The following is a 20,392-nucleotide window of genomic DNA, read 5'->3' on the forward strand; positions in this document are numbered from 1 at the left end:
AATCCCTTGAGGTTGTCAAGTTTCTTGTTTGATCAGATCTTGCTAGTCAGTATGATTACTAATTAACGGTTGATTCTTTTGTATCTAGATGCAATGTAATCATTCAATTCACAATTGAAGTTTTATTATGGGGATGCAGCAGATAAAATATTTCATAGTATATTTCACTGATTCCTTTCATACAGTCTAAACTCCCTGAAAAAAAAGACCTTTCAGAGAAATAGAATTTTGATTGCTTTGAGTTTAATGATATTTTACTTAATCTGACTGATATGATCTTCTTTAGCGCATACTGATGCTTCGCATTGATCATTTATAAGCTTATCAATTACAAGAGGTGTTGAACTGTCTGTTAGTGAACATCATCAAGGAACAAAAGCTGCAGATCATTTTTAAGGTAACAAAACAATTCACCATTTTGTGAGCAACTCTTGGAGCATGGTTGTGTAGTGAGTATGTTTAATTTAAATTTTTAGGTAAAGTGTACCAATAGCAAACTTAGTCAATGTTATTATAAGTGGGGCTAGTTGTCAGAAGATGTAAGTAAGTCTCCGTGAGAGGGAGTATTTAAGAAAAAAAACACAAATTCACTGATTGAATTGTTGGTTGATAGCCAGCATATATTTGAATTTGTGCAACAAACACCAAAAGAAAAAAAATACTATATAAAAAACGGAATGGCTATTCAGTTTGATAAATATTTACACATTCAATAAATCAATATAAATCCAAGGGCACACATTAAAACATCAAATCTAAATAAATAATATGAATTATATTAACTATTTTAATACAGACTGATGGTTCACATTGATCATTTCAAAGTTTTAATAATGAAAAATTAAAAAAATTAGAGGTGTACTATATTTTGCTAGTGAACACACTAAAGTGTGTAAGATAATGGGTGGAGGGAAAGCTGAAAGATACATATGAGCCACCTGACCATGGCCTGTTTAGTCCCTGTGAGATATTCTTAAGAAGTACGTGTACAAATGAGGAACATTTCGTGAAATGTATTACTCTAGCAAGTGTTACAGAAAAAAAATCTATGAGTTTAAATGTATTTAAACCAAGATTTACTATTTTGGAGAAAACATGAAGTAGTGGGAAGATCAGTGTTGATTCAACAGTAAGAAAAAAAACTGAACAAAATCATTCACAGTGATACCGGGCCAAATTCTGGAAAAGTCTGGACAAATTCTTTAACTGCGGAAAGATAAAAGTTAAATTTGAGCAGCCTCACGTAGGCCTGTTTACTGTCTCACATGTTCTTCAGAAGTACGTGTACAAATGAGGAACATTTACTGAGACGTATCACACTAGCAAGTGTTACAGAAAAAGAAAATCTATAAGAGTTTAAAATTTAAGCGATGAAGGAAATCACAAACTCATAGTTAGCACTGACTAATCGTGCTACCATAAAATAAAGCGGTAAAACAGTTAAAACTCTAGGCTTTCTCTAGAGGTATGTGTTCAGTCTTACGGGTGCATACACACACACACACACACACACACACGCCTCTGTCCAGCCTTATGCCCTCTCCCGTTCCTGATACACAGCATTCAGGAAGATTGTCTAATACCTAATAATTGATGAGAATCACCCTGAAAGACACGGACAGATGGCAGGAACCCTTTCCCGCGCAGATCCCGAGCTGATAATCGATGACGGTTTGAAAATCTGTTTTCCGGAGACATAGAGTTTCCTTGCAGGCGGTGTGTGATGACCCTCAGGTCAAGAGAATCGCCTACCTAGGGGTTTTTTTAGCCCGCCTCACACAGATGACAGGTGAGGCCTGTCCCGTATTCAGTCACAAACTCATAGTCAGCATGAGAGAGCCGGACACACACGCACAAACACCAAATGGCTTAGTGAGAAAAACCGGAGGTAACTACAACATTCTATTTAAATATACTATATTGTATATTATTCTCAATTATCTAACACTTATTGTTTTCATACTTTCATTGTATTATTCTTAAAACTCATAATGTTTTTTCATACTTTAATTGTACTATTTTTAAAACACATAGTGGGAATATCAGTTGGCGTAACAGGTGTGTGGGGGATGGGTGGGAAAGGGTGGGGGGGGGGGGGGGGGGGGGGATATAAATAGCAATTAATGATTAGGGTCATAAATCACTCATCCATCAAACTCCGATTAAATTTTGACAGAAGGGTGCCTATAGAGTCTCTCTCAGATTGTTTACTTTGAGTGATGTGCTATTATGACAGTTCAACAAATCAATGCTACACAGGTTTTTAGGCAAACACAGGAGTTTGGGAGTAATCCGGTTGTAAATTATTAATCCTTTCAGGGTGGAAAGTTGCAACACAGAAGCATGCAGCGCATCTCTCAACACACTCCAACCTGACAGTTGAACTGCGGCGCCAAAACACTTGACAGTGTGCACTACTTTAGATTTGTTAAGAAGATTCCGGTACTGAGTCAGGTTCAAAAGAGATCAGACGGGAATGGTTACCTGCATGGACTGCATGACGCCAAAGCTCTGAAAGGCAACCTTTTTTAATTATTATTATTCTCTGAATATTTATTTACACAGAGTCTCATTTGATGCCTCTCGGGCTTCTGTGCAAATTTCAGGGACGATCGCCGTGGCATTTTTATTGCCCACGGAACATTGGGCGTCCATAACTGAAAATAAATAAATAAGAGTGACTAACTGACAGCGCATAACCATTTTAAAGTCAGAAACACATCCACCGTTATTGCAGAAATGCACTTGCCTCTCTGCTTTACTCCACTTTGCTTCTTTGGTCACCCCCCCTCCTCCCCCCCCCCCCCCCCCCCCCCCCCCTCGTGTCGGTGGTCAGTTCGGGGATCACGAGGTGAAGAAGAATCAGTTTGGTATACATATTACTCTCTGTCTCCCCCCATTCTTGTCTCCTGGTGGATGACAGGGCCTGTCTGAGCTAACCTGGTTGGAAAGTGACTCTAATTGTCATCTCCACAGACAAGGTTCTGCAGCCTTCCTGGAGGCACGGGCGAAATATACTTAGCCACTTCATCCTATAGACAGATCCCAACCATCAAGGCGCCCCGCTGACTCGGACTTTTATGCAAAGATAGACTTTTTGAAACGGCAGGTCACGTCACCCTCTCCTTAGCATGCATGCATAATGAAAATAAAGCCTTTTTACGTCCTGCCTGAGACACAAGCATCTGACAGGTAGGGTTTGAGGGTTCAAGGGAAAATGTATATTCCCTGCCTCATCTCCTGGACCTGCGCTGGATATAAATGATTGTATTAGCCGGGGGAAGAGAGTTTGATTCTCTACAACATTAGTTTGACACCATTGGCGTCTCAGTGGTAGCAAATCTTAACAAAAGTAAATTGCGATGACTTAAACCTTACCCACAATATTTGGAGCACTATTTCGCAATACAACCACATCACTATATATATATATAGATATATATATATATCTATATATATATATCTTTTGATGAAATCTGAGAGAAAAGAATTTGAGAATGCACAACAAAACGGGACGACAAAGGAAGTTCAACACACCGACATTGGTCACTAATGTCTGTCCACCAGCTTCTGCCCAGTTGCCATGGCAGCTAACTTTTTTTTACTGACCTATGGTAGTTTTCACAACTGCATTGAATCAGGCAACCCCCACGGCTGTTGTTGACTGAATTTGGCAACTTAGTCAACATTATTTTAGCCATCTCATTTCATTTTGCTACAAAATCAGACATTAACTTATGAATTTAAATTCTTAAATAAGACAAAAATATAAATAAACACATTTAAAGGTTGCTTTGAATGTTAGCTTGGTTATGTTTATATGAGCAAGCAAACAGGAACTCTTCTGAAGTCGATTTTGCTTTTAGTACTTCCATGCATGAATTATTACCCTTTATGTCAGAATTTTATTCCAAAGTGTTTTAGATTTCTTAAGACATAATAAAAGGTGGGGAAAAAAATTTTGTTAAAAAAATAAATAAATAAATGTGGGAGGGGATTTTTTTCTATGTGATCAGTTGTAATTTTCTCCAAATACAAAGTTGTTATTTGGAGAATACATCAGTAGTGTTAGTCTATAGGGACTAGATGCCACAATATATATATATATATATTTTACCTGGAAGAGTCCTCTACAGTTGAAGAAGGGACTGGATATTCCTGAGTTGCTTTTTCGTTTGTCTGCCATATTGGATTTAACAAATATTTTCTTGCACTAGTGTCCACTTCGGTGGTCTGTGTGCGTTTATAACATAAAAGTCCACAAGAAGCACGAGAAAATGGTTTCACGGGCTGCATGAAAGAATCGATAGTTGCCATGTCTGATAAAGTAGAGCAAGGAAACGGATGTGTGACTTTCTAGCATGCAGAAACCAACATTTTTATTTTCTTCCATATTTTTCAGAACGTTTATTGCAGTCTGTTGTCTTCACTCTCTGTACAAGTCATAAACATCCTCGTTAAATGACTTACACAAGTTGTTCGGAAGAACAGCTCAGCGCCCCATCTGAATAATCTTCTTTCAAACTACAAAAACTACAGTATTTATATATATATATATATATATATATATATATATATATATATATATATATATATATATATATATATATATATATATATATATATATATACATTTTGTCGATGATGATTTAGACCTTTCTCAGAATTAGCAGACGTCCCTCAGGGGAAAATCAAAGTACAAAAACTCCCGCGGACAGATTCCTGCTTTTATCACGAAGCACTCCGAGAAAATGCGCCACGATCTCTTTGTTTTCGGCTCCTTTTAACCAGCTTCGCCTCCCGCCCCTCCAGCCCCGCTCCTCACCCTGTACAACAGATTTCAGCTGTTGCCCCCCCCCCCCCAAAAAAGGTGAAATTGCTCCTTCTTTTGTACGCAGCGCACTCGGCCTTTGAATGCAGCCCGCGAATGCCTGTGGGCTTGTAAATCTGCTCTGAGAGGGAAAGAGAAAGTTAAGCTGTCCAATTGAATTGATTGAACATTCATGAAACTAAAAGCGCGCCCGTCCCTCCACCCCTCCCTCCCTCACATGTTGAAATGACTTCCAGACATCTCCAACTTCCCGAATGGAGCACAGCCGTGAGGATCCCTACCTTACAGTCAGGTGCTGAGCTGTTGCCCTGCAGGCACAATTCAATTGTTAAATCTCTCATGAATTGAGCAGGAGGGTGGGGTGTGTGGTTGGGGGCTCACTTTACAGCTCACAACCATTCGCATGCATGCTTTGGCTTTATTGGTATAATTGAGCAATTATTTTACAACGCATCTTCCTTTCTTTTCTTTTTTTTTGTGGTAATTACGCTACCTTCAGTTTCAGGACCACAGAAGGAAAAAAATAAGGGTCTTTGTAAGGAAAAAAAACTTAACATACTTTTTTTTTATCCCCACGGCTTCTATTGAGTGCAATAAGTGCTCATTTTGGCAGTCTGAAAGGAAAGTTACAGGGCATGTCATGTAATCAAAATTCTTTATTGCTTTCGCCTGACGACGCGCTTAAACAAAAAAATGAAATCCGAGGGATTCTCATTTTATGTCGGAGCCTCTGTACGACGTCAGACGCAGAGAAGATGGCGATATTGAAAGCAATTTTCCTCCGTGTTTATTCGACACCGAGACCGTTTCTGAGAGAAGATCAAATCAGAATGGATGAGCTCTAATCAATAGAAGTAAAATAAGTTGCGCGATGCGAATAGGAATTATGATTCCTTCGGTGCTTTTTGGGACACTCTCAGTACGAGTGACTCACTCGGGGCATGTGCATGTGTGCTGTCAGGTTTTTCTCCACTAAGAGCAACGGAGCATGCGATGCACCAGCAGGGCCACGCCGTCCAACCATTACGCCATGCGTCGCGTTCCATCCAAAGGCTGCAGACGCAACCACAGACCGGCAGCAGCTCGGACAGCTGGGAGGCCTAATCATTATTTGGCAGTAGCAGCGAAATCAGCAAAGCTCCCCCTCGCCCCCCCTCTCCTCCTACCCTCCAACATCCTGCCTGCTCGTCACATTTGAATCATCTGCAATTAGTTTTGTTTTAATAACGCTCACAATTAAAGCCCCCCACGCCCCACCCCCGCCTCGCCAACCCCTCCCCGGTTTGCATAATTCATGACGCAGCAGCGCCGATGTCAGAAATCAAATGCGGCAAATTAGAAATAACAAGTTTGAGACAGTGTGATTCAATTAAGAGCCGGGGAAACATTGGACCATGCATAATTGAGGGGCCGGCAAGGCACTGCTCATGTCAGGCCTGTCAGACAACTGCTGCAACTATTGGATTTGGCCTGTCACACACACTCAGATCAATCCAGTAAAAAATTACAGGTTACATTGATTTCTTGTTTTTATTTGCGAGGGCCAGCGAGTGCGAGACGCAGCTTAATCTGTCCTTGTGACTTCCGTGCATTGCACCGTTGTGCACACGTTGGCGTGTGAGAACGCTGCATGTGTGCGACGCACGTAGCGCGGCCCAAGTCGGGATGCGTTTCAGGGGCCGAAAGGAATCCGGCAGAGAGAGCTGGAGGCACATGTGGAGCTCAAAGTTTTACACGTCGGCTCTTCTGGCTGCTGAGCGGGAGTTGAGACAGGCAGGACAGAAGAAAAACCACATTCTCATAAAAATTACAGCAATCATTCCGGTTGTACGATTATCAGAACTAGCACCTTCATTTGAGTCTGTCAGTAACTTCGAGCGATTTCCAGAACAGAACAGTTGTCTTACAAAGTGTTCGTACCGCCTGGACCTTTTGCATTATGTCATTCTGGAAGCACTTCAATGTGTTTCGCTGAGATTTTATGCAACGTACCAACCCATGTTCACTCAAGCAGTGTGCAAATAAAGGAGGGAGAAAATTTTTTGCAAGCAAAGCTCAAGCTCAGTCAGACTGAATGAGTAACAGCTGTGAACATCGATTTTCGAGTCCCATCACAGATTCTCAGTTGTATTCAGGTCCGGACTTTGACTGGGCCATTCAAACACGTCAACATGCCACGATCCGAAATCTTCCTTTTTTGCTCTGGCTGTATGTTTAGGGCCGTTATCCTGCTGGACTAATATGAAGGTTTCTTCCAGGATTTCCCTAATTTAACTTCATCCAATCTCTCATCACTCTGACTGGCTTCTACAGCATGATGCCAACACTAGCATGTCACCATAAGTATAGTATTTTCTGGGTTTAAGATCAGTGCTGGTTTTGCATAAAACAGAACTTTTTGCATCCGAGTCAAAATATACATTTCAATCTCATTTGGCTCTTATGGCTCTCTTTGAGCAGTCGGCTTCTTCTTGTCACCTCCATAAGGGTCAGGATTATGGAGAGCATTACAAACATCTGTTCTCCCGACAGCTTTTCACACGAGAGTCCAGGATCTCTGCAGCTCCTCCAGTGTTACCATGGAGCCCTAAATTGATTGATTAATCAGCTTAGGTGGACAGCCGAGTCTTTGCAGACTTTTGCAGTTGTGAAATACTCATTTTCAGCAGATGAGCAGAATAGCGCTCTGTGAGCTCCTCAAAGCCTGGCACATTGTTTTAGCACCTAGACCTACACTAAAGCTCTTCAGAATGTTACACCTGAACCGTGGCGTGTTCTTTTGTCTCCATGAAGCTGTTCACTCGTGAATGTTCACCGATAAAGATCCGAGTCCTTCACAGAACTGTACTTAATTACCAATTAGGGAACTCCTGGCAGTCGGCTGCACTGAATAAGAGGCTGAACACAATTTTCAGATTTGATTTGCTAACCATGCATAATTTCATCCTCAGAATCACACAATACTTTGTGTTGGTCTGTCATGGAAAATTAAAAATTACATTGAAATATTAAAATAAATTAAATAGTTCTAGACCTGTAATTGCTATAGACCGCAAAATGGGAAGAATGCATCCTAAACTACTTCAGGAATTGCTTGTGATCTTATTGCATTTGTGCGACACCTGTGTGTCAGCGCAACATTCCCAGGACACTTCATGATTATGATTTTGCACTTACCTTGCATAGTCAAACATGTCAAGCTGCAGATGTTGATTTGGTTCAGCTCGTCACTCATCACCTACACTAACAAGCAAACGAGCAATACCTCGAGGGGCTGATAAAACTCAGCAGTGAGCAACAACAACCACAAAAAAAGAAATCCCACTCCGTCTTTTGTGCTTTTAATGATATAAAAATAAAGAGAGACAAATTCTTCCTGTTGTGCATCTGAAAGACTTTCGCTGGTTTTGCCTTCTCCACAAACTGTGTGTGCATGTGTTACGCACAGAGAGCATATGCTCGGCCTTAAATGCACTCTAATATGAAACACTTATGGGGTTTTAATCACACATTTTTTCATTAAGAAACTGTTGAAAGCAAATAAAAAAAATTAAAAAAAATTTACGAGTTTGAAAACACTCTCAAACCTTTATTAAACAAACAATCTGACCACATCGCATGAAGTTCTCTGACTTAATGAGATTTCCAAACTAAGTCCACATTACTGTATTAACATCAACGCAGTGCAAGAAAAGGAAGAATCGGGAATCGTCACAGGAGAGAAATGCTTGTAGATGGCACGTTTTCAACACATTATTAGTTTTTTTTATCAAAAACGGGAAGAAAACAGAAAACTTCCTGTCATTATTCCCAGATTTGGATCTTGCCGAATGGCCGCCTGTTTACGAAGGAAACATGTGTTTTCGAGCCGCCAGATGCAGCCACACGCTGCTTTCGGAGTCAGTCATTTCTGACTGAATAATCGCTAATGACGGAGGACGAATAACTCCCCTAAGCATCATCTCCATCTCTCCTGTGACTGACTAATTGCAGCCAGACACTCTAACCTCCTCGTGGCCCATGTCCTGGCTCTGACCTTCGCACTTTTACTTCTCGAATTTGACCTCTCGCTCCTCCTTTCTTCTGCTTTATCAGGTTTTTCTAAATTGGCCACTTCTCCTCCTCTTCCTCCCCGCTCGACTTCAGCTAACTGAGTTCGGCTACTACGACATATGGGAAACTTTTTCGGACTGATTACTTCAATCTGATTAGGGGGAAGTTATGTATTGGCCATTTAAGGCTGCTGTTGTGAACGCTGTGGCGTGGAGGCTCTCACTGGGATCCTGCTTTCTCCCACTGCCTCTTCTCAGTCTGAGCTCATCCACTAAATTCTGCTCAAACTCCTCCAGTTGATCCAGCTGCCAAGACCACTCTGCGAATAAAAGACACACGTATGGTTTTCTAGCTGGACAGTTCGAAAACAGCACCACCACTCCGATAAATTTTGTGAGGTTTGAGCTTAGTTGGTTGATTTAAAAACAAAGGAAAACAGGGGTGGTTGAGGAGAAGCGGAAAAAGGGGTACAAAAGAGAGGGACGGGGGGGAATTTCCCTCTGAATTTTGCATTAAGTTATTGCACTTGGTTTTGGTTCAACAAAAGGGAGAATTGGCCTGAGGAGCTGATCAGAGAGGGTTATTAGAGAGTTTAGCCATCTCCAGACACAGGAGAGAAATGAGGCTTGTGGCTTTTGTGTTATCTAATCTCGTTTGCATTTCCTTTCAGCGTCATGAAAGAAAAACCTAATAGAGCGCTGATTGTGTTTGTTTGGTGAAATTCTCATTTAGGACTGCTGTAGCTAGGTGCTGGCACAAATAATTCTTTGTGTGTGTGGGGGTGTGTGGGCGCGTGTGCACTGTGTGTAATTTATGAGAATATATATAAAAACGAACAAACAAACAAAAACTCCGGCAGCCTCGCATGTACTGTAATCCTAAAAGTGAAGGTGAATTCGTGCAACATCGCCACAACTTTCTCTGACATCTTGGAAGCTCCGTTCATATCTGTGATTGATTGACTTGTGGAAGGAAAAGCACGGGGCCGGATGACAAAAGAGACGGGAAATGGACACGGAGTGGATCTGACATGAGGAGTGCCAATGCTCCCATTGATCACCACCATTGACATCCCTTCCAGAAATGGAGGTGGGTTTACAGAAGGCAGACAGCTGAAGGTTACGGCTCGCTGTCACAGCACTGTCCAATCACATTACACATCACAGCGTTTGAAAAACTGCCTGCCTTCCTGGCATGATGGACACATGACAATCATCTTCCCTCAATTGCATCTTTCAGACTCAAACTCTGGGTGTGCTTGGTATAGTGTTTACAGTTTTATCTGAAAAATGTGTCAAATGGTAGCTCTCTTGAGAAGGTCAAGCCATCGCTGTCTCTCCCTCATATCTATCTATCTATCTATCTATCTATCTATCTATCTATCTATCTATCTATCTATCTATCTATCTATCTATCTATCTATCTATCTATCTATCTATCTATCTATCTATCTATCTATCTATCTATCTATCTATCGATCGATCTTCATCTAAATATGGTAAGACTTTAGAGAGACGTTTCAGTTATAGTTTTCTGTGGACATCAGCAGACGTTTTGTACTTAAAAAGGACATAAAAAGTAAAAATAAAGCACATTCTTACCTCATGAGCTTAGTCCTGATAATACCCATGGTGACCTTGGCTGCCTGGTTGTCAACTCCCTGCTTTAGCTCTTTCATAGCCGTGGTATGAACTATTGTTTTTGTCCTTTTCTCTCTACTTTGGGTTTTTTCCTTCTTTGATTCCAATTGTTTTGTAATCCTGGGATTAAAAAAAAGTGTTTCCAAGAGGCTGTTATTGGTGGGTGAGGAGAAATCTGGTGTCTTCATATGTTTGCTTACACAGAACTCACCCACATTTCTTGCATTAAGGGTCTTTGAAACAAAACTGTATGAGACCAAACACTTTTTAAAACATATTCCCATAGTAGTACTTATTTTTATTTAAGAAAAGAATGTTTGTTGTTGTAAAATGCTTAAAAAAAACGATCCGTGAAAGTGCATATCCAGTTTTGAGGGCGCAACGCAAGACACTGTTCCAGTGTCAGAAAAGTGTACTTTAAAATTTGATATCAGCCTCGTAAAAATATTGCAAAAAAAGCCAATTGTGCTTTATTTATGTTTCATACTTTGCCATTAATGATGATTAATGATGTCTTTAGTTTTGTGTTTTCCACAACCACTTTTCACATTTTCTGCTACTGGAATTGCACTTGGCCGCTGCTGACGTTTTTTTTTTTTTTTCTTCTTAAGGTCAGGCAAGGAAGGTGTTGGTGCTGGTAGCCAATAGACTCTTTGTGTTTATGATGAGGGGAAATGATGGAAAGGTGATTTAAGTAGACAGCAGGTCTGCTTCTCTTCAGTGCAAGCCTCCAGTCGACGGGCCATTAACAGGGGTGACAGGGAAAAGCAGCGGCAATCGCTTTGATTCTGATTTACACCGCCGCTGAAAAACCCAAACAAATTAGAGGAGCCAAATAATACACAGCAAGAAATAAATCACATTAATGATTGGGCTTTGAACGACAGTCAGACTTGAAAGGGAGTGGCGGCGAGGGCATCTGGAGGAGAAGATGGAAGATTATGAGATGATATTAGGAGCCGTCTTCAGAGAGAAAGCTGAGAACAATCAAGCACAAGCAGTAACGAGGAAAAGGGTCTTTGTTCTTTTTTTTTTTTTTTTCTCCTCGGTAAGTAACATGTTGTTATTCAAGTCAACAGCCACTAGATTCTTGTTAGCAGGCCGAGTCGCTTACCGCTCATTAGCTGACAAAATGCTAAAATTCATAGTCAGGAAATGCAGCTAGTAGAGTTGTTTTTTTTGCCAGAATATGAAGACCAAGATAATTTGGAATTTTGTCCAAATGATACCAAACAACGTGATATCTGTAATAAAGCTCAGACAACAGTTTTACAGTTGAAAAGACTGTTGCGGAAACTATGGTCTGCTTTAATAAAGATACAAAAAAAAATCAGTTAGTGTGATTCCTCATAAGATGCCTCAACATGACAAACACAAAAACTTTTGTCCATAACATAAAAAAACAACTAAAATAAAATAAAATAAAAGCAGTCAGCCGTTCCATTTTATGTAAAACTGTGCAACATTTTCATTTTCACATATACTACATATTAATGCCTACTGGAACAGTATTACTGACCTTGTGTGTCTCTTTTAACAAATCCACTGAACCCGAAACCTTTTTGAAATGTATCACAAAGAATTAGGACAGTTCTGAAAATAAAAGGAGTCTCCAACCTGCTATTAGCAAGGCGTACCTATAAAAGTGAGCTCATGATGTCAGTTGTTCAAGGTAAGTTTCCATCAAAGAGTGTCTGAGGTCGCTGTTAGAGTAAGAGTGGGGAATTTGGTCATCTGAGAGTTGCTGAAAAAGTGTTTCTTCACCTCAGTGTGGAAGAAAAAAAAAAAAGCTAAAGTTGGGGTGGTAAGGAAGCCTCTCACAGGAAGAGGTTTTTCAGATTTAATACCAGGAGGAGGCCTAGAGGCAGACTTTGCTGGAAAAGTTATATCATTCAGCTGGCTTCAGTGCTCCCTTGAAAGTGCTGGAGGAGATGTCTGGGGATCTAGGATGAAAACACTGCATCTGCAGCAAGGCCCTGGGTAAACTGGAGAGGAAGGATGGACGAGTGAATGGTTGCATGGAAGAATGAATGAATGAATGGACAGACAGATTTTAGGTCATATACAGCTTTAAATTTTTTGAAAAACCCCAAACACTGACTTCAACAACACAGTTAGTGTCAGGATAACTACAACTATCTGTTGAATAAAGACTTAAACCTCAGTGAAGTGCCACTGAAGAGATAATAAATTATTCTTATGTACAGTTGTTAAATTTAGTGCTATAATACTTAATCACAAAAAGTTTAGGTCATATAAGTCGTGTCTGCTTACTTTTTGATTGAGGCTACATTCACATTGCAGTCTGATGTGACCCAAATCTGATTATTTATTAAATTTTTTTTTTTGCCCTTATGTGACCTGCAGCTGATCTTTACATGACAGTCAGAACAACAAAGACCAGATTTTTACAAATGTGGCCCAGGCCACTTGGATATGTGACCCTAAATCCGATATGTGTCTGATCTCTTCATATGTGTGATCTGTGTCTGTACGGCCATGTTGTGTTCATCCGACCTGTGCGTCATTGAAAAAAGAAAAGAACTGGACAATATTGCCAATTAAGTTGTTAAGAGTACTGGCTCCGGTTGGACAACAACTTTAGAAAAGCTCCAACGTTAGCATCCACGTTTACTTCCGCAAACGCTGAACACGCTTGCTACGTGTGACGTTATTGTGTCCTCTACTGAGCATGCGGGACATGCTCAGGTTGTCTGCAGTTCACATTAGGAGATCGCATACATGTTGCGTAAATTTGGAAATAAGAACAACCATGTAAAAAAAACAAACAAACAATTATTTCACGAAAATTCTGAATTGAGCGTTAAAGCCCGCAGTACGAACGTAGCCTGAGACTCAAAACAGGATACAGCAGGTAGCGAAAATATGAGAAGGTTTGAAGACATCCCATGATCAATGGTCATTTTATTGCATTAGTGAATATGAATAGAAAAAGTCGGAATAATACTGCAAAAAAAAAAAAGAAAAATGCTGACCTGCTTATGAAGTGCTGATGCTGAGATTGCTGTGTGCTGCTAAGTGAGCTGAGTAATCCTTAGTGTGGTTCCACTGTGGATTTCCAGAGGACAGCACAGATAGATGATCGCATGATGCAATCATCTTTATCCCTGCTGCCTTGTTCAGCAAATGGAAGATAATCCACACTCTGGGCTCCGACTCTTGACAGCTTCATATTGCGCACATGCAAAAGTCATTATGCATTGTACTGTGTGCAAAAACTGCTGGAGAACTGTGGCAATTACCTGAATAAAGCTGATTTAATAAATGCTAATTCCCTCCCAAATAATCTTACATTTTACGTAGTCCAGAAGGTAAATAGATTGTACGTGCTAGCATTTACACAAACACACAGATTTATGCAAGAACACAAATACATGGATGAATCGCAATCATGTAGTGCTTGGTATCACCCCAGGTTTTAAGAAAAATACTTTTGAATTCCCCTTCTTGTTCAATTTTTATAATGCATTCAGTCACAACTAGGGCACAAATTGTGTTATGGCATGTCCTTTTAATGTCAACTGTTTTATCTTACATGTAAATTATCCTAAAAGCTTTTTTTTTGTTTGTTTATTTTACATTTATGCTGGGAATAACAGAAGGTTGCTCCAGTCCGAACGTGATGTTTTGACAATGACTAGAATGAAGCCAAGTCTTTGTTAAAAAGGTAATATAGTAGTGGAGAACTGTTGGGTGGTTTGGGTTATTTTAAAAGTGAGGTTCTGTAAAATTATAATCAGTTATAATCACTTACAAAGAAGAAAGACGTAATATGACTGTGCGTTTGAAAAACAATGTCAACAAATCCTCAGAACAATGAAAAGCCAGTAGCTAGTCAATTAGGCGTTCCAGCTTTAGCTCATTTGTTTTAGCAGCTCCAAACAACTTGTGCTGGAAATGTTTAAATCCACTGGATGTATTTCTATATTAACAGATGTTGGTCATTTCTCCTCTCAGAAAAGACATTTGTTAAGTTTGTTGCTGTTTTACCAGATGAAAAAAAAAACACACATACTAGGCTAACGTTACAACGGCAGTCAGCTGCATCAAGCCGCTTCATCGCCTGAGTCTTCTCAGTCTGTTCTAAGTTCATGAGTGAATTAAACGTTTGGATGTTGTTAGAGTTGTGAAATTGACAAATGAACCAAACTGACTGACCAAAACTTTAACATGAACAAGTCGGAGGTTTGAAGTTCTCAATTGTTCACCATTTTGTTTTGCTTTCAAGGGTAAAAAGTTGAACCGTTCACTTGTGTGAAATGGAAATTTGAATACAATAGGTGAGCTTTCAAACTCAACTTGGGATCTAATGAGTACCACCGAGTGTATAATTAGTGACATTACAGCAGCAGATGTTTGATGAGCGCCACCTGGTGTTCAACAAGTGTAGTACAACCAGGTATCAGAAATAATTCAAAAAACAAGGAGAACTATTGATCAAGAATACTCCTTAAAAATAATACGGAAAAGTCTAGTTAATTTGAAGCAAAATATAAATAAATTAATCAGATCTCAAGAGACACTGAAGTACAAATTAATAATTGAAAACAATTTTTTAAGGAGATCTTTGAAAGGACCAGATCCACATAATCTGGTTTGCTTTGAAGAGCTGTAAATAGAAGATAGACGCTGTTTAGAAATTATTCCTGCATATTCAGCATGTTTACCTGTTTAATATAAACAGCGTTACATCAAATTGATATAAACATTTTAATAATAATGGGAGTCAACCCCCCATACCTCTTACCGCCACCTGACTAGCATTGGCAGGATTACTAGTTGTAGACAATTGTGTTTACAACTAGAAAATAAACTATTGCTGGTTAAATTTTACAGAACATTACTAAAAAAAAAAAAAAAATCTAATCCATCCTTTTAAATTAGGATGTAGCCAGAGCACACCTGTATCCCATGCACACCTTCTGCTGAAAATGAGCTAAGCTACATTGTGTAGATTAACCTGGAAAGATTTGGCAATTTGTGTCTGGATTATTTAGAAAACAGGTGATGTAAATCCACACTCTAGCTGGCATTTGTGTATGTCTTCCAGTTCAAACATCCAGTCCACCAGTAGTCCAGCCTTCCCTCTGGGGAGCCAGATGACTGGGTCCTGGGCTTGTACACATGTCCACTCAAAAAAAAAGACCAGCGTGCGCTGGCAGGTGGTTCCTGCATGGATGTGTGTGTTTTCTGTTTGGAGGGAGTGTATGAAAAAAAAAAAGAGACTGCTCACTTATAAGGCTGGTTCTCTCTTGAAGGGGGACGATGCCTCCCAGGAGTATTATACAAGGAGGAGGGTGTCAGAATGAGGCAGTGAACTTTGTTTATGCACCACAGCATTAGCCTCCTGTATTCACAGAAACATGTTTGTATGATCAATTCAATTGGAAGGCTAAAAAATGTATATTTTTTCTTTCTAAGTAGGTCAACTTCATAAATTGGGTGACTCCTAAGGGAAAATTAGGGAGGTCAATTAACCGCCATGTTAACAGTTGTGGTTTTGCTAGCCAGGTGCTAACTAACGAGGAGTGAACCCTTCAAGAAAGTTTTAAATGGATGCCTGCGAAGTAATTCAGTGACAAATGTGGTCGTTTTGATAGCTATAATAATTAACAAACGATGCAAACGAAATCAAAACCTTGCTCCCAGTTGTGCTTTGGAACCATTGAGGTCTGCCTCGGAAGTTAAAACTTGGACCGGGGTTTGATGTTGCATTCGAGGTAACAGCGTTCCAGTTCACATAGTCAGAAAAGGTGAGATTTCAGCATGTTGACTTCGCAAGTAGCCATTGTCCGTAATACTTCTTAACAACAATTGTGCTTTCCATATGCTAACACCACTTTTAAATTGTCCAGTTTAGAGTTGGAAGACGCCACGTGCAACATTGACATGCTACGTGTGGCATTTAAATGCACTGCCACATGCGTGTCTTGTAAGACGAGCGTGTTTGCACCTCTGCTTCCGACTGCTGTTGCAAGGAGCAGCCATATTGAAGCTCGAAGTCAGCCGGAGAAATATTCTCTGACTTTCTGAGTGGGAAGTTCAATTTCAGACAGTGTTATTTTCCTTTTATTTTATTTTCCGGCACAGCCTTGCAGTGATTAGAGCTGTTGCTTGGCCTTTTTGTGTGGTTTTACATTTTCTGTCCGTGGATGTCCAGGTTTTCTCCAGGTTCTCCAATTTCCATCCACAGTTAACGAAACATGCATCTTAGGTTATATGATTATATCAATTGCCGTTTGGTTAGTGGGTGTTTGTCTGGAGTGTCTCTGTGTTTCCCGGTGTTGGACTGGTAACCTGTCGAGGTTGTATCCACACATTTCACCTCAGGTAAATTCAGAAGACAAGCAGATTCGGTTCACATCTAGAAGTGTGTTATTACATAATTCTAATATATTCCAGTCATACAGAAAGAACAAAACTCTCTTCTTGATCCTTATTATATGCAAATTCAATTTAGACAGATAATTAGTGAAAAGTCGTCTATGTAAGATAAGCTAAACGACTGCATTGGGTCATTTATTTTGCAGCACTTTCTCCCCCGGGGTAAACATCTACAATGAAAGGATAACTTGAAGAAACCTCTAGCCAGAACCTCATTTTGTGACTGTTCTCCCGTTTGTGATTATATTTGGTCAGTGATGATTCACGACAAAACCATAGACCGCTTTAAGTCTATGCTGAAACGTCTGTTACAAACAGACGGTTAAAGTTAAAGTCTATGCTGTTAAAATGTGGCTAAAAAATCAGTTCTGTGTAATTGGAGGTTAACCAAAAGCTTTGATGCTGCTTTTTTTCTCCCCCCACCTTCTGAACTACAAAAAATGAGGTTTGCCTAATTCGACTCATTGAATTTAAATGAGAAAAAGTCACGTCAAATAACATAGCACACTTATTTAAATTAGAAAGCGTTGAGGGAGGATAAACAATAGCAGAAAGCGGCCGGGAGATTTCTCATCTTTTAAATCCGTCATGGCATTTAGCTGCTTGACTGAGGCCTAGTTCTCTCACTGTAACCTCGTCAGACTATTTTTCAATCATTTCACCCCATCCCGCTTTTTAAACACAATCATCTTTCACTCCGCCGAGCCCTGACGGCGGGATTTGCTTACTTTACTCAGAGGTGACGTCCAAGATACACAAATAACACACAGGCACATTTACGGTATTTGTGCAATCCATGAAGTGAAAATTGCGGACTATTTAGATGAAAGGCAATTAGACAATTACGGCTAATGAGGCCAATCCTTTTCTTTCACCCTAGCGAGTCCACAGACTAATTATCAAATTAAAGAATGCTTCTTTTCTCCCTCTGACCCCGCGCTGTCGCAGAGGGAGGGTGCCTGTGAAAAGGCAAACATTGGTCTGCTCTGTGCGGGCTGAGGCTGGAGAACAGGCAGGCAGCATTTAGAGGCTGATGGGCATATTAATCACCGCTTAAGTTAAGACAGCTTTACGGTCTGCAGGGCAGGAACGTACACGCACACACACACACGCACACGCACACAAGCGTAGGGCTGCATTCAGGCACTCCAGCAGCCAAACAGGAAGCGCGCCTGTATACCCGCAGGAAGTTGCCCGTATGACCGGCAGAATCCCGTGGGGAAAACTTCCACCTCTGCCGAGCTCAAAGGTCTCAGGGAAATCCACCTGACTTCCTCCAAAGACTTTGCGCTCGCTTTCTGCCGTGTGTGGGGGTGTGTGTGTGTGTGTGTGTGTTTACTCGTGACACATTAATTCCTGCAGCTAAATAAGCACGTCAGTTACAATAGTGGGAAGTGATAAAGCGCGATAAAAGGCCGGTCTGGCAGCTTCCGCGAGCAAGGCTTTGCTCGTCACCGTGCGGGCGAGCATCTGCGAGGCTTTACTCGGACTAATCAAACGGCGTCTGTTTTCTCTCTCAGTAGTTTAAAAGCCGACGAGGCTCAGAGGGATCTGAGGAAGGAAGAAAAAAAAAAAAAAAAAAAAGCTTCCCAGTGTCCCTCTCAAGGTTTCGGCTCGCAGTGCTCTGGTTCCTTGCGGTGCAGAAGGTTTAACTCCTTAATTGGGTTCCACAATTTTTCATGGTCTGTTAAAATCATCCCACAATTAACTCCCAACTTTACTCAGACCGTATACTGCCTTCTTACACGCCTCATCTGGCATTTTGCAGACTGCAGCTGCACCTACTGGCAACCGTGAGGCTCACTTCGAGGCCCGCCCCCATCTCTTGGTTTTTTCCGCTCGCCAAATCCCTTTGACATTTTTTTTACATTTTATTTTATCACACATTTTTGTATGTTTTATTGAGATTTTGCATAACAAAACCAACACAAAGTATCATTTTTATTGTGAATTTTAAGCAAAATTACCTGTGGGGGTTTTTTTCAAACAAAATTGGAAAAGTATCAAATGCATTTTTCTCATTCTCCTTGTCTGCAAAACTTCTAATACATTCCAGTGCCAACATTTGTCTTCAGAACTCAGTTACTAGGTAAATAGTTTCCCCATATGTCATTTAATCTGAGTACAAATCCAACTATTCTGGGAAGGAGTTTGTTAGAGAACATTGTTGACCAAAAAGTCCAAGAAGCACAGCAGCAAGCTAAAGGTTTTAGAGAAGTTTAATTTTTTTTCTCTCCAAATTGTTAGTGGCTCGTATTTTTTTCAACAGTAGGCAGACAGGAAGGAGGGTGGAAGACATGAGGCAAAGGTCGTCGGGACCGGGAGTCGAACCCGCGACGTCCACGTCGAGGACTAAGGCCTCCAAACGTGGGGCGTGCTAACCCCCTGCGCCACCACAGCACGCCCTGAGAAGTTTAATTCTAATTTGGACTGTTCAAACTTCAGTCCAATGAATCACCAATAGACAAACTGATCGCTTTTATTTTCTCCTTATTTTTCTTGCCACTAAGTTGCCTAAAATAGCCCTAAAAATGTCCTGTTTTCTTAAAGCTAACAGTAGCTAAGCTAAATGTTCTCTATAAACTAGCTGGGAGCTAATCTGCAAAGAAGAAGATGTCACTTCCAGTGGCCCAGTGAGAGTCCTGAGTTGAATCAAATAGAGAACCTGTGGATCAGGGCGATGGAAAGAAGACCTTCCAACTTCGAAATCTTGGAACTCATTCCCAAAGAAAAATCATCAAACTAGCAATGTAAACATTCAAAAATCTGGTCAGTAATTATCAGAATGGTCTGATGGCTTTGATATCATCAATACTTTAGTTACTGAAAAAAGTATAAATACTTTTTTGACATTTCCAATACTTTCAGAATTGATCCTCCTTTCATGATTCTTGTAACAGTTTGTGTCTAAGCCTTCCACGAGTATTGCTTCATTATCCTGAGAGGCTGTTAAAACAAACACTTAAAATCCAAATAAAACCGGACCCAGGACCTTTATGATACGAGTGCCACAGACCTATCACGTTTCAGCCAACGCAGCTAACAAGCATCAGCTTAACTGCTTTTTCCCACTCTAATTTCATTCTTCATCAAACTTCTTCTGTCACCCATTTTACACTCTCAGTCAGGGTCAGGGTCAGGGGTTAAAGGTTGAAGAGAAGTTATTTTCACACTCCCATGACCTCTGCTTCCCCCCCCCCCCCCCCCCCCTTCCCCCTCTCAGAGCAACACTACAGGTGCAAGGTGTCTCAAAAATTACTCCACGGCTTTTGGTTCCCAAGGAGAAAAAAAAATAAAAAATCCTATTTGAACCCTGCTCAGCGTTAATGACCGGTCAAACTATTTTTTTATTTTTATTATTTGTCTGAAACGTGTTTTCTCAAGTCACGGCTTCAGACAAAGGGGTTAGGAGTTCGACACAGCTGCTCTAAGACAATAACTCCTCCTGTCACCTGCTTTCATA

This window comes from Xiphophorus hellerii, chromosome 7 (assembly GCF_003331165.1).
Source record: "Xiphophorus hellerii strain 12219 chromosome 7, Xiphophorus_hellerii-4.1, whole genome shotgun sequence".
NCBI lineage: Eukaryota > Metazoa > Chordata > Actinopteri > Cyprinodontiformes > Poeciliidae > Xiphophorus > Xiphophorus hellerii.